At 46.6% G+C, this 13796-nt stretch overlaps 1 protein-coding gene across 1 annotated transcript in view; it reads right to left on the bottom strand.

The window, feature by feature from the left end:
* tmem237a (transmembrane protein 237a) overlaps nt 1-13796 on the bottom strand; it is a 57648-nt gene that overhangs the window by 14746 nt on the left and 29106 nt on the right. The gene's annotated exons all lie outside the window — the stretch shown is intronic.

The raw sequence follows: 13796 nt of genomic DNA, 5'->3' as shown, positions 1-13796 counted from the left end.
TAGGAGACAGAAAGCAGCAGGGTTTCCTAGGAAGATGTGACGCCCGACAACGTGACCGGGAAGATTGTTTTTTTATTTACCAACCATTTGAGAAATTTACCGGATCCATATGCATTGAGGTGTCCTGACACAGCGTTCAGAATGACAGAAATCACATTTACATTATGGTAATGAATCTTAACAGAACATTTACATTATGGTAATGAATCTTAACAGAACATTTACATTATGGTAATGAATCGTAACAGAACATTTACATTATGGTAATGAATCTTAACAGAAGATGTAACCTATGTAATGAAGCAGCCAATAAAACTTCCTTTTTAAACATTTGCCAAAATGCTATTACCTGGGAAAACACCATTCTAAACAGCACACCTGGGAAAACACGATTCTAAACAGCCCACCTGGGAAAACAGCATTCTAAACAGCACACCTGAGAAAACACCATTCTAAACAGCGCACCTGGGAAAACACCATTCTAAACAGCCCACCTGGGAAAACACCTGGGAAAACACCATTCTAAACAGCCCACCTGGGAAAACACCTGGGAAAACACCATTCTAAACAGCCCACCTGGGAAAACACCATTCTAAACAGCCCACCTGGGAAAACACCATTCTAAACAGCCCACCTGGGAAAACACCATTCTAAACAGCCCACCTGGGAAAACACCATTCTAAACAGCCCACCTGGGAAAACAACATTCTAAACAGCCCACCTGGGAAAACACCATTCTAAACAGCGCACCTGGGAGAACACCATTCTAAACAGCACACCTGGGAGAACACCATTCTAAACAGCGCACCTGGGAAAACACCATTCTAAACAGCGCACCTGGGAGAACACCATTCTAAACAGCACACCTGGGAAAACACCATTCTAAACAGCGCACCTGGGAAAACACCATTCTAAACAGCGCACCTGGGAAAACACCATTCTAAACAGCGCACCTGGGAAAACACCATTCTAAACAGCGCACCTGGGAAAACACCATTCTAAACAGCACACCTGGGAAAACACCATTCTAAACAGCACACCTGGGAAAACACCATTCTAAACAGCACACCTGGGAAAACACCATTCTAAACAGCACACCTGGGAAAACACCATTCTAAACAGCACACCTGGGAAAACACCATTCTAAACAGCACACCTGGGAAAACACCATTCTAAACAGCACACCTGGGAAAACACCATTCTAAACAGCACACCTGGGAAAACACCATTCTAAACAGCACACCTGGGAAAACACCATTCTAAACAGCACACCTGGGAAAACACCATTCTAAACAGCACACCTGGGAAAACACCATTCTAAACAGCACACCTGGGAAAACACCATTCTAAACAGCGCACCTGGGAAAACACCATTCTAAACAGCGCACCTGGGAAAACACCATTCTAAACAGCGCACCTGGGAAAACACCATTCTAAACAGCGCACCTGGGAAAACACCATTCTAAACAGCGCACCTGGGAAAACACCTGGGGAAAACACCATTCTAAACAGAGCACCTGGGAAAACACCTGGGAAAACAACATTCTAAACAGCACACCTGGGAAAACACCTGGGTAAACATCATTCTAAACAGCACACCTGGGAAAACACCATTCTAAACAGCCCACCTGGGAAAACACCATTCTAAACAGACCACCTGGGAAAACACCATTCTAAACAGCACACCTGGGAAAACACCTGGGAAAACAACATTCTAAACAGCCCACCTGGGAAAACACCTGGGAAAACACCTGGGAAAACACCTGGGAAAACACCTGGGAAAACACCTGGGAAAACAACATTCTAAACAGCGCACCTGGGAAAACACCATTCTAAACAGCACACCTGGGAAAACACCATTCTAAACAGCGCACCTGGGAAAACACCATTCTAAACAGCACACCTGGGAAAACACCATTCTAAACAGCGCACCTGGGAAAACACCATTCTAAACAGCGCACCTGGGAAAACACCTGGGGAAAACACCATTCTAAACAGAGCACCTGGGAAAACACCTGGGAAAACAACATTCTAAACAGCACACCTGGGAAAACACCTGGGAAAACATCATTCTAAACAGCACACCTGGGAAAACACCATTCTAAACAGCACACCTGGGAAAACACCTGGGAAAACAACATTCTAAACAGCCCACCTTGGAAAACACCTGGGAAAACACCTGGGAAAACACCTGGGAAAACACCTGGGAAAACAACATTCTAAACAGCACACCTGGGAAAACACCATTCTAAACAGCGCACCTGGGAAAACACCATTCTAAACAGCCCACCTGGGAAAACACCATTCTAAACAGCCCACCTGGGAAAACACCATTCTAAACAGCCCACCTGGGAAAACCCCATTCTAAACAGCCAACCTGGGAAAACCCCTGGGAAAACACCATTCTAAACAGCCCACCTGGGAAAACACCTGGGAGAACACCATTCTAAACAGCACACCTGGGAAAACACCTGGGAAAACACCATTCTAAACAGCGCACCTGGGAAAACACCATTCTAAACAGCGCACCTGGGAAAACACCATTCTAAACAGCGCACCTGGGAAAACACCATTCTAAACAGCGCACCTGGGAAAACACCATTCTAAACAGCACACCTGGGAAAACACCATTCTAAACAGCGCACCTGGGAAAACACCATTCTAAACAGCGCACCTGGGAAAACACCTGGGGAAAACACCATTCTAAACAGAGCACCTGGGAAAACACCTGGGAAAACAACATTCTAAACAGCACACCTGGGAAAACACCTGGGAAAACATCATTCTAAACAGCACACCTGGGAAAACACCATTCTAAACAGCCCACCTGGGAAAACACCATTCTAAACAGACCACCTGGGAAAACACCATTCTAAACAGCACACCTGGGAAAACACCTGGGAAAACAACATTCTAAACAGCCCACCTGGGAAAACACCTGGGAAAACACCTGGGAAAACACCTGGGAAAACACCTGGGAAAACAACATTCTAAACAGCACACCTGGGAAAACACCATTCTAAACAGCGCACCTGGGAAAACACCATTCTAAACAGCCCACCTGGGAAAACACCATTCTAAACAGCCCACCTGGGAAAACCCCATTCTAAACAGCCCACCTGGGAAAACCCCTGGGAAAACACCATTCTAAACAGCCCACCTGGGAAAACACCTGGGAGAACACCATTCTAAACAGCACACCTGGGAAAACACCTGGGAAAACACCATTCTAAACAGCACACCTGAGAGAACACCATTCTAAACAGCACACCTGGGAAAACACCTGGGAAAACCCCTGGGAAAACACCAAACTAAACAGCACACCTGAGAGAACACCATTCTAAACAGCACACCTGAGAGAACACCATTCTAAACAGCAAACCTGGGAAAACACCATTCTAAACAGCACACCTGGGAAAACACCATTCTAAACAGCAAACCTGGGAAAACACCATTCTAAACAGCCCACCTGGGAAAACACCTGGGAAAACACCTGGGAAAACACCATTCTAAACAGACCACCTGGGAAAACACCATTCTAAACAGAGCACCTGGGAAAACACCATTCTAAACAGCCCACCTGGGGGAAAACACCATTCTAAACAGAACACCTGGGAAAACACCATTCTAAACAGCACACCTGGGAAAACACCATTCTAAACAGCCCACCTGGGAAAACACCATTCTAAACAGACCACCTGGGAGAACACCATTCTAAACAGCGCACCTGGGAAAACACCATTCTAAACAGCGCACCTGGGAAAACACCATTCTAAACAGCGCACCTGGGAGAACACCATTCTAAACAGCGCACCTGGGAAAACACCATTCTAAACAGCACACCTGGGAAAACACCATTCTAAACAGCGCACCTGGGAAAACACCATTCTAAACAGCGCACCTGGGAAAACACCATTCTAAACAGCGCACCTGGGAAAACACCATTCTAAACAGCACACCTGGGAAAACACCATTCTAAACAGCGCACCTGGGAAAACACCATTCTAAACAGCACACCTGGGAAAACACCATTCTAAACAGCACACCTGGGAAAACACCATTCTAAACAGCACACCTGGGAAAACACCATTCTAAACAGCACACCTGGGAAAACACCATTCTAAACAGCACACCTGGGAAAACACCATTCTAAACAGCACACCTGGGAAAACACCATTCTAAACAGCACACCTGGGAAAACACCATTCTAAACAGCACACCTGGGAAAACACCATTCTAAACAGCACACCTGGGAAAACACCATTCTAAACAGCGCACCTGGGAAAACACCATTCTAAACAGCGCACCTGGGAAAACACCATTCTAAACAGCGCACCTGGGAAAACACCATTCTAAACAGCGCACCTGGGAAAACACCATTCTAAACAGCGCACCTGGGAAAACACCATTCTAAACAGCACACCTGGGAAAACACCATTCTAAACAGCGCACCTGGGAAAACACCATTCTAAACAGCGCACCTGGGAAAACACCTGGGGAAAACACCATTCTAAACAGAGCACCTGGGAAAACACCTGGGAAAACAACATTCTAAACAGCACACCTGGGAAAACACCTGGGAAAACATCATTCTAAACAGCACACCTGGGAAAACACCATTCTAAACAGCCCACCTGGGAAAACACCATTCTAAACAGACCACCTGGGAAAACACCATTCTAAACAGCACACCTGGGAAAACACCTGGGAAAACAACATTCTAAACAGCCCACCTGGGAAAACACCTGGGAAAACACCTGGGAAAACACCTGGGAAAACACCTGGGAAAACACCTGGGAAAACAACATTCTAAACAGCGCACCTGGGAAAACACCATTCTAAACAGCACACCTGGGAAAACACCATTCTAAACAGCGCACCTGGGAAAACACCATTCTAAACAGCACACCTGGGAAAACACCATTCTAAACAGCGCACCTGGGAAAACACCATTCTAAACAGCGCACCTGGGAAAACACCTGGGGAAAACACCATTCTAAACAGAGCACCTGGGAAAACACCTGGGAAAACAACATTCTAAACAGCACACCTGGGAAAACACCTGGGAAAACATCATTCTAAACAGCACACCTGGGAAAACACCATTCTAAACAGCACACCTGGGAAAACACCTGGGAAAACAACATTCTAAACAGCCCACCTTGGAAAACACCTGGGAAAACACCTGGGAAAACACCTGGGAAAACACCTGGGAAAACAACATTCTAAACAGCACACCTGGGAAAACACCATTCTAAACAGCGCACCTGGGAAAACACCATTCTAAACAGCCCACCTGGGAAAACACCATTCTAAACAGCCCACCTGGGAAAACCCCATTCTAAACAGCCAACCTGGGAAAACCCCTTGGAAAACACCATTCTAAACAGCCCACCTGGGAAAACACCTGGGAGAACACCATTCTAAACAGCACACCTGGGAAAACACCTGGGAAAACACCATTCTAAACAGCACACCTGGGAAAACACCATTCTAAACAGCACACCTGGGAAAACACCATTCTAAACAGCACACCTGGGAAAACACCATTCTAAACAGCACACCTGGGAAAACACCATTCTAAACAGCACACCTGGGAAAACACCATTCTAAACAGCGCACCTGGGAAAACACCATTCTAAACAGCGCACCTGGGAAAACACCATTCTAAACAGCGCACCTGGGAAAACACCATTCTAAACAGCGCACCTGGGAAAACACCATTCTAAACAGCACACCTGGGAAAACACCATTCTAAACAGCGCACCTGGGAAAACACCATTCTAAACAGCGCACCTGGGAAAACACCTGGGGAAAACACCATTCTAAACAGAGCACCTGGGAAAACACCTGGGAAAACAACATTCTAAACAGCACACCTGGGAAAACACCTGGGAAAACATCATTCTAAACAGCACACCTGGGAAAACACCATTCTAAACAGCCCACCTGGGAAAACACCATTCTAAACAGACCACCTGGGAAAACACCATTCTAAACAGCACACCTGGGAAAACAACTGGGAAAACAACATTCTAAACAGCCCACCTGGGAAAACACCTGGGAAAACACCTGGGAAAACACCTGGGAAAACAACATTCTAAACAGCACACCTGGGAAAACACCATTCTAAACAGCGCACCTGGGAAAACACCATTCTAAACAGCACACCTGGGAAAACACCATTCTAAACAGCACACCTGGGAAAACACCATTCTAAACAGCACACCTGGGAAAACACCATTCTAAACAGCACACCTGGGAAAACACCATTCTAAACAGCACACCTGGGAAAACACCATTCTAAACAGCGCACCTGGGAAAACACCATTCTAAACAGCGCACCTGGGAAAACACCATTCTAAACAGCGCACCTGGGAAAACACCATTCTAAACAGCGCACCTGGGAAAACACCATTCTAAACAGCACACCTGGGAAAACACCATTCTAAACAGCGCACCTGGGAAAACACCATTCTAAACAGCGCACCTGGGAAAACACCTGGGGAAAACACCATTCTAAACAGAGCACCTGGGAAAACACCTGGGAAAACAACATTCTAAACAGCACACCTGGGAAAACACCTGGGAAAACATCATTCTAAACAGCACACCTGGGAAAACACCATTCTAAACAGCCCACCTGGGAAAACACCATTCTAAACAGACCACCTGGGAAAACACCATTCTAAACAGCACACCTGGGAAAACACCTGGGAAAACAACATTCTAAACAGCCCACCTGGGAAAACACCTGGGAAAACACCTGGGAAAACACCTGGGAAAACACCTGGGAAAACACCTGGGAAAACAACATTCTAAACAGCACACCTGGGAAAACACCATTCTAAACAGCGCACCTGGGAAAACACCATTCTAAACAGCCCACCTGGGAAAACACCATTCTAAACAGCCCACCTGGGAAAACCCCATTCTAAACAGCCCACCTGGGAAAACCCCTGGGAAAACACCATTCTAAACAGCCCACCTGGGAAAACACCTGGGAGAACACCATTCTAAACAGCACACCTGGGAAAACACCTGGGAAAACACCATTCTAAACAGCACACCTGAGAGAACACCATTCTAAACAGCACACCTGGGAAAACACCTGGGAAAACCCCTGGGAAAACACCAAACTAAACAGCACACCTGAGAGAACACCATTCTAAACAGCACACCTGAGAGAACACCATTCTAAACAGCAAACCTGGGAAAACACCATTCTAAACAGCACACCTGGGAAAACACCATTCTAAACAGCAAACCTGGGAAAACACCATTCTAAACAGCCCACCTGGGAAAACACCTGGGAAAACACCTGGGAAAACACCATTCTAAACAGACCACCTGGGAAAACACCATTCTAAACAGAGCACCTGGGAAAACACCATTCTAAACAGCCCACCTGGGGGAAAACACCATTCTAAACAGAACACCTGGGAAAACACCATTCTAAACAGCACACCTGGGAAAACACCATTCTAAACAGCCCACCTGGGAAAACACCATTCTAAACAGACCACCTGGGAAAACACCATTCTAAACAGACCACCTGGGAAAACACCATTCTAAACAGCCCACCTGGGAAAACACCATTCTAAACAGCCCACCTGGGAAAACACCATTCTAAACAGCCCACCTGGGAAAACACCTGGGAAAACACCTGGGAAAACACCATTCTAAACAGCACACCTGGGAAAACACCATTCTAAACAGACCACCTGGGAAAACACCATTCTAAACAGCACACCTGGGAAAACACCATTCTAAACAGACCACCTGGGAAAACACCTGGGAAAACACCTGGGAAAACACCTGGGAAAACACCATTCTAAACAGACCACCTGGGAAAACACCATTCTAAACAGACCACCTGGGAAAACACCTGGGAAAACACCTGGGAAAACACCATTCTAAACAGCACACCTGGGAAAACACCATTCTAAACAGCCCACCTGGGAAAACACCATTCTAAACAGACCACCTGGGAAAACACCATTCTAAACAGACCACCTGGGAAAACACCATTCTAAACAGCCCACCTGGGAAAACACCATTCTAAACAGCACACCTGGGAAAACACCTGGGAAAACACCTGGGAAAACACCTGGGAAAACACCTGGGAAAACACCATTCTAAACAGCCCACCTGGGAAAACACCATTCTAAACAGCCCACCTGGGAAAACACCATTCTAAACAGCCCACCTGGGAAAACACCATTCTAAACAGCACACCTGGGAAAACACCTGGGAAAACACCTGGGAAAACACCATTCTAAACAGAGCACCTGGGAAAACAACATTCTAAACAGACCACCTGGGAAAACACCTGGGAAAACACCTGGGAAAACACCATTCTAAACAGCACACCTGGGAAAACACCATTCTAAACAGCCCACCTGGGAAAACACCATTCTAAACAGCCCACCTGGGAAAACACCATTCTAAACAGCCCACCTGGGAAAACACCATTCTAAACAGCCCACCTGGGAAAACACCTGGGAAAACACCTGGGAAAACACCTGGGAAAACACCATTCTAAACAGCACACCTGGGAAAACACCTGGGAAAACACCATTCTAAACAGCCCACCTGGGAAAACACCATTCTAAACAGCCCACCTGGGAAAACACCATTCTAAACAGCCCACCTGGGAAAACACCATTCTAAACAGCACACCTGGGAAAACACCTGGGAAAACACCATTCTAAACAGCACACCTGGGAAAACACCTGGGAAAACACCTGGGAAAACACCTGGGAAAACACCTGGGAAAACACCTGGGAAAACACCATTCTAAACAGCCCACCTGGGAAAACACCATTCTAAACAGACCACCTGGGAAAACACCATTCTAAACAGCCCACCTGGGAAAACACCTGGGAAACACCTGGGAAAACACCATTCTAAACAGCCCACCTGGGAAAACACCATTCTAAACAGACCACCTGGGAAAACACCATTCTAAACAGCCCACCTGGGAAAACACCTGGGAAAACACCTGGGAAAACACCATTCTAAACAGCCCACCTGGGAAAACACCATTCTAAACAGACCACCTGGGAAAACACCATTCTAAACAGCCCACCTGGGAAAACACCTGGGAAAACACCTGGGAAAACACCATTCTAAACAGCCCACCTGGGAAAACACCATTCTAAACAGACCACCTGGGAAAACACCATTCTAAACAGCACACCTGGGAAAACACCATTCTAAACAGCCCACCTGGGAAAACACCATTCTAAACAGCCCACCTGGGAAAACACCTGGGAAAACACCTGGGAAAACACCATTCTAAACAGCACACCTGGGAAAACACCATTCTAAACAGACCACCTGGGAAAACACCATTCTAAACAGCACACCTGGGAAAACACCATTCTAAACAGACCACCTGGGAAAACACCTGGGAAAACACCTGGGAAAACACCTGGGAAAACACCATTCTAAACAGACCACCTGGGAAAACACCATTCTAAACAGACCACCTGGGAAAACACCTGGGAAAACACCTGGGAAAACACCATTCTAAACAGCACACCTGGGAAAACACCATTCTAAACAGCCCACCTGGGAAAACACCATTCTAAACAGACCACCTGGGAAAACACCATTCTAAACAGACCACCTGGGAAAACACCATTCTAAACAGCCCACCTGGGAAAACACCATTCTAAACAGCACACCTGGGAAAACACCTGGGAAAACACCTGGGAAAACACCTGGGAAAACACCATTCTAAACAGCCCACCTGGGAAAACACCATTCTAAACAGCCCACCTGGGAAAACACCATTCTAAACAGCCCACCTGGGAAAACACCATTCTAAACAGCACACCTGGGAAAACACCTGGGAAAACACCTGGGAAAACACCTGGGAAAACACCATTCTAAACAGAGCACCTGGGAAAACAACATTCTAAACAGACCACCTGGGAAAACACCTGGGAAAACACATTCTAAACAGCACACCTGGGAAAACACCATTCTAAACAGCCCACCTGGGAAAACACCATTCTAAACAGCCCACCTGGGAAAACACCATTCTAAACAGCACACCTGGGAAAACACCATTCTAAACAGCCCACCTGGGAAAACACCATTCTAAACAGCCCACCTGGGAAAACACCTGGGAAAACACCTGGGAAAACACCTGGGAAAACACCATTCTAAACAGCACACCTGGGAAAACACCTGGGAAAACACCATTCTAAACAGCCCACCTGGGAAAACACCATTCTAAACAGCCCACCTGGGAAAACACCATTCTAAACAGCCCACCTGGGAAAACACCATTCTAAACAGCACACCTGGGAAAACAACATTCTAAACAGCCCACCTGGGAAAACACCATTCTAAACAGCACACCTGGGAAAACACCTGGGAAAACACCATTCTAAACAGCCCACCTGGGAAAACACCTGGGAAAACACCTGGGAAAACACCTGGGAAAACACCTGGGAAAACACCTGGGAAAACACCATTCTAAACAGCCCACCTGGGAAAACACCATTCTAAACAGACCACCTGGGAAAACACCATTCTAAACAGCCCACCTGGGAAAACACCTGGGAAAACACCTGGGAAAACACCATTCTAAACAGCCCACCTGGGAAAACACCATTCTAAACAGACCACCTGGGAAAACACCATTCTAAACAGAGCACCTGGGAAAACACCATTCTAAACAGCCCACCTGGGGGAAAACACCATTCTAAACAGAACACCTGGGAAAACACCATTCTAAACAGCACACCTGGGAAAACACCATTCTAAACAGCCCACCTGGGAAAACACCATTCTAAACAGACCACCTGGGAAAACACCATTCTAAACAGACCACCTGGGAAAACACCATTCTAAACAGCCCACCTGGGAAAACACCATTCTAAACAGCCCACCTGGGAAAACACCATTCTAAACAGCCCACCTGGGAAAACACCTGGGAAAACACCTGGGAAAACACCATTCTAAACAGCACACCTGGGAAAACACCATTCTAAACAGACCACCTGGGAAAACACCATTCTAAACAGCACACCTGGGAAAACACCATTCTAAACAGACCACCTGGGAAAACACCTGGGAAAACACCTGGGAAAACACCTGGGAAAACACCATTCTAAACAGACCACCTGGGAAAACACCATTCTAAACAGACCACCTGGGAAAACACCTGGGAAAACACCTGGGAAAACACCATTCTAAACAGCACACCTGGGAAAACACCATTCTAAACAGCCCACCTGGGAAAACACCATTCTAAACAGACCACCTGGGAAAACACCATTCTAAACAGACCACCTGGGAAAACACCATTCTAAACAGCCCACCTGGGAAAACACCATTCTAAACAGCACACCTGGGAAAACACCTGGGAAAACACCTGGGAAAACACCTGGGAAAACACCTGGGAAAACACCATTCTAAACAGCCCACCTGGGAAAACACCATTCTAAACAGCCCACCTGGGAAAACACCATTCTAAACAGCCCACCTGGGAAAACACCATTCTAAACAGCACACCTGGGAAAACACCTGGGAAAACACCTGGGAAAACACCATTCTAAACAGAGCACCTGGGAAAACAACATTCTAAACAGACCACCTGGGAAAACACCTGGGAAAACACCTGGGAAAACACCATTCTAAACAGCACACCTGGGAAAACACCATTCTAAACAGCCCACCTGGGAAAACACCATTCTAAACAGCCCACCTGGGAAAACACCATTCTAAACAGCCCACCTGGGAAAACACCATTCTAAACAGCCCACCTGGGAAAACACCTGGGAAAACACCTGGGAAAACACCTGGGAAAACACCATTCTAAACAGCACACCTGGGAAAACACCTGGGAAAACACCATTCTAAACAGCCCACCTGGGAAAACAACATTCTAAACAGCCCACCTGGGAAAACACCATTCTAAACAGCCCACCTGGGAAAACACCATTCTAAACAGCACACCTGGGAAAACACCTGGGAAAACACCATTCTAAACAGCACACCTGGGAAAACACCTGGGAAAACACCTGGGAAAACACCTGGGAAAACACCTGGGAAAACACCTGGGAAAACACCATTCTAAACAGCCCACCTGGGAAAACACCATTCTAAACAGACCACCTGGGAAAACACCATTCTAAACAGCCCACCTGGGAAAACACCTGGGGAAACACCTGGGAAAACACCATTCTAAACAGCCCACCTGGGAAAACACCATTCTAAACAGACCACCTGGGAAAACACCATTCTAAACAGCCCACCTGGGAAAACACCTGGGAAAACACCTGGGAAAACACCATTCTAATCAGCCCACCTGGGAAAACACCATTCTAAACAGACCACCTGGGAAAACACCATTCTAAACAGCCCACCTGGGAAAACACCTGGGAAAACACCTGGGAAAACACCATTCTAAACAGCCCACCTGGGAAAACACCATTCTAAACAGACCACCTGGGAAAACACCATTCTAAACAGCACACCTGGGAAAACACCATTCTAAACAGCCCACCTGGGAAAACACCATTCTAAACAGCCCACCTGGGAAAACACCTGGGAAAACACCTGGGAAAACACCATTCTAAACAGCACACCTGGGAAAACACCATTCTAAACAGACCACCTGGGAAAACACCATTCTAAACAGCACACCTGGGAAAACACCATTCTAAACAGACCACCTGGGAAAACACCTGGGAAAACACCTGGGAAAACACCTGGGAAAACACCATTCTAAACAGACCACCTGGGAAAACACCATTCTAAACAGACCACCTGGGAAAACACCTGGGAAAACACCTGGGAAAACACCATTCTAAACAGCACACCTGGGAAAACACCATTCTAAACAGCCCACCTGGGAAAACACCATTCTAAACAGACCACCTGGGAAAACACCATTCTAAACAGACCACCTGAGAAAACACCATTCTAAACAGCCCACCTGGGAAAACACCATTCTAAACAGCACACCTGGGAAAACACCTGGGAAAACACCTGGGAAAACACCTGGGAAAACACCATTCTAAACAGCCCACCTGGGAAAACACCATTCTAAACAGCCCACCTGGGAAAACACCATTCTAAACAGCCCACCTGGGAAAACACCATTCTAAACAGCACACCTGGGAAAACACCTGGGAAAACACCTGGGAAAACACCTGGGAAAACACCATTCTAAACAGAGCACCTGGGAAAACAACATTCTAAACAGACCACCTGGGAAAACACCTGGGAAAACACCTGGGGAAAACACCATTCTAAACAGCACACCTGGGAAAACACCATTCTAAACAGCCCACCTGGGAAAACACCATTCTAAACAGCACACCTGGGAAAACACCATTCTAAACAGCCCACCTGGGAAAACACCATTCTAAACAGCCCACCTGGGAAAACACCTGGGAAAACACCTGGGAAAACACCTGGGAAAACACCATTCTAAACAGCACACCTGGGAAAACACCTGGGAAAACACCATTCTAAACAGCCCACCTGGGAAAACACCATTCTAAACAGCCCACCTGGGAAAACAACATTCTAAACAGCCCACCTGGGAAAACACCATTCTAAACAGCACACCTGGGAAAACAACATTCTAAACAGCCCACCTGGGAAAACACCATTCTAAACAGCACACCTGGGAAAACACCTGGGAAAACACCATTCTAAACAGCCCACCTGGGAAAACACCTGGGAAAACACCTGGGAAAACACCTGGGAAAACACCTGGGAAAACACCTGGGAAAACACCATTCTAAACAGCCCACCTGGGAAAACAC

Source organism: Salvelinus fontinalis, chromosome 19, assembly GCF_029448725.1.
Source record: "Salvelinus fontinalis isolate EN_2023a chromosome 19, ASM2944872v1, whole genome shotgun sequence".
Classification (NCBI taxonomy): domain Eukaryota; kingdom Metazoa; phylum Chordata; class Actinopteri; order Salmoniformes; family Salmonidae; genus Salvelinus; species Salvelinus fontinalis.
Note: the sequence above shows the minus strand (reverse complement) of the source record. Positions and strands in the feature narration are given on the sequence as shown.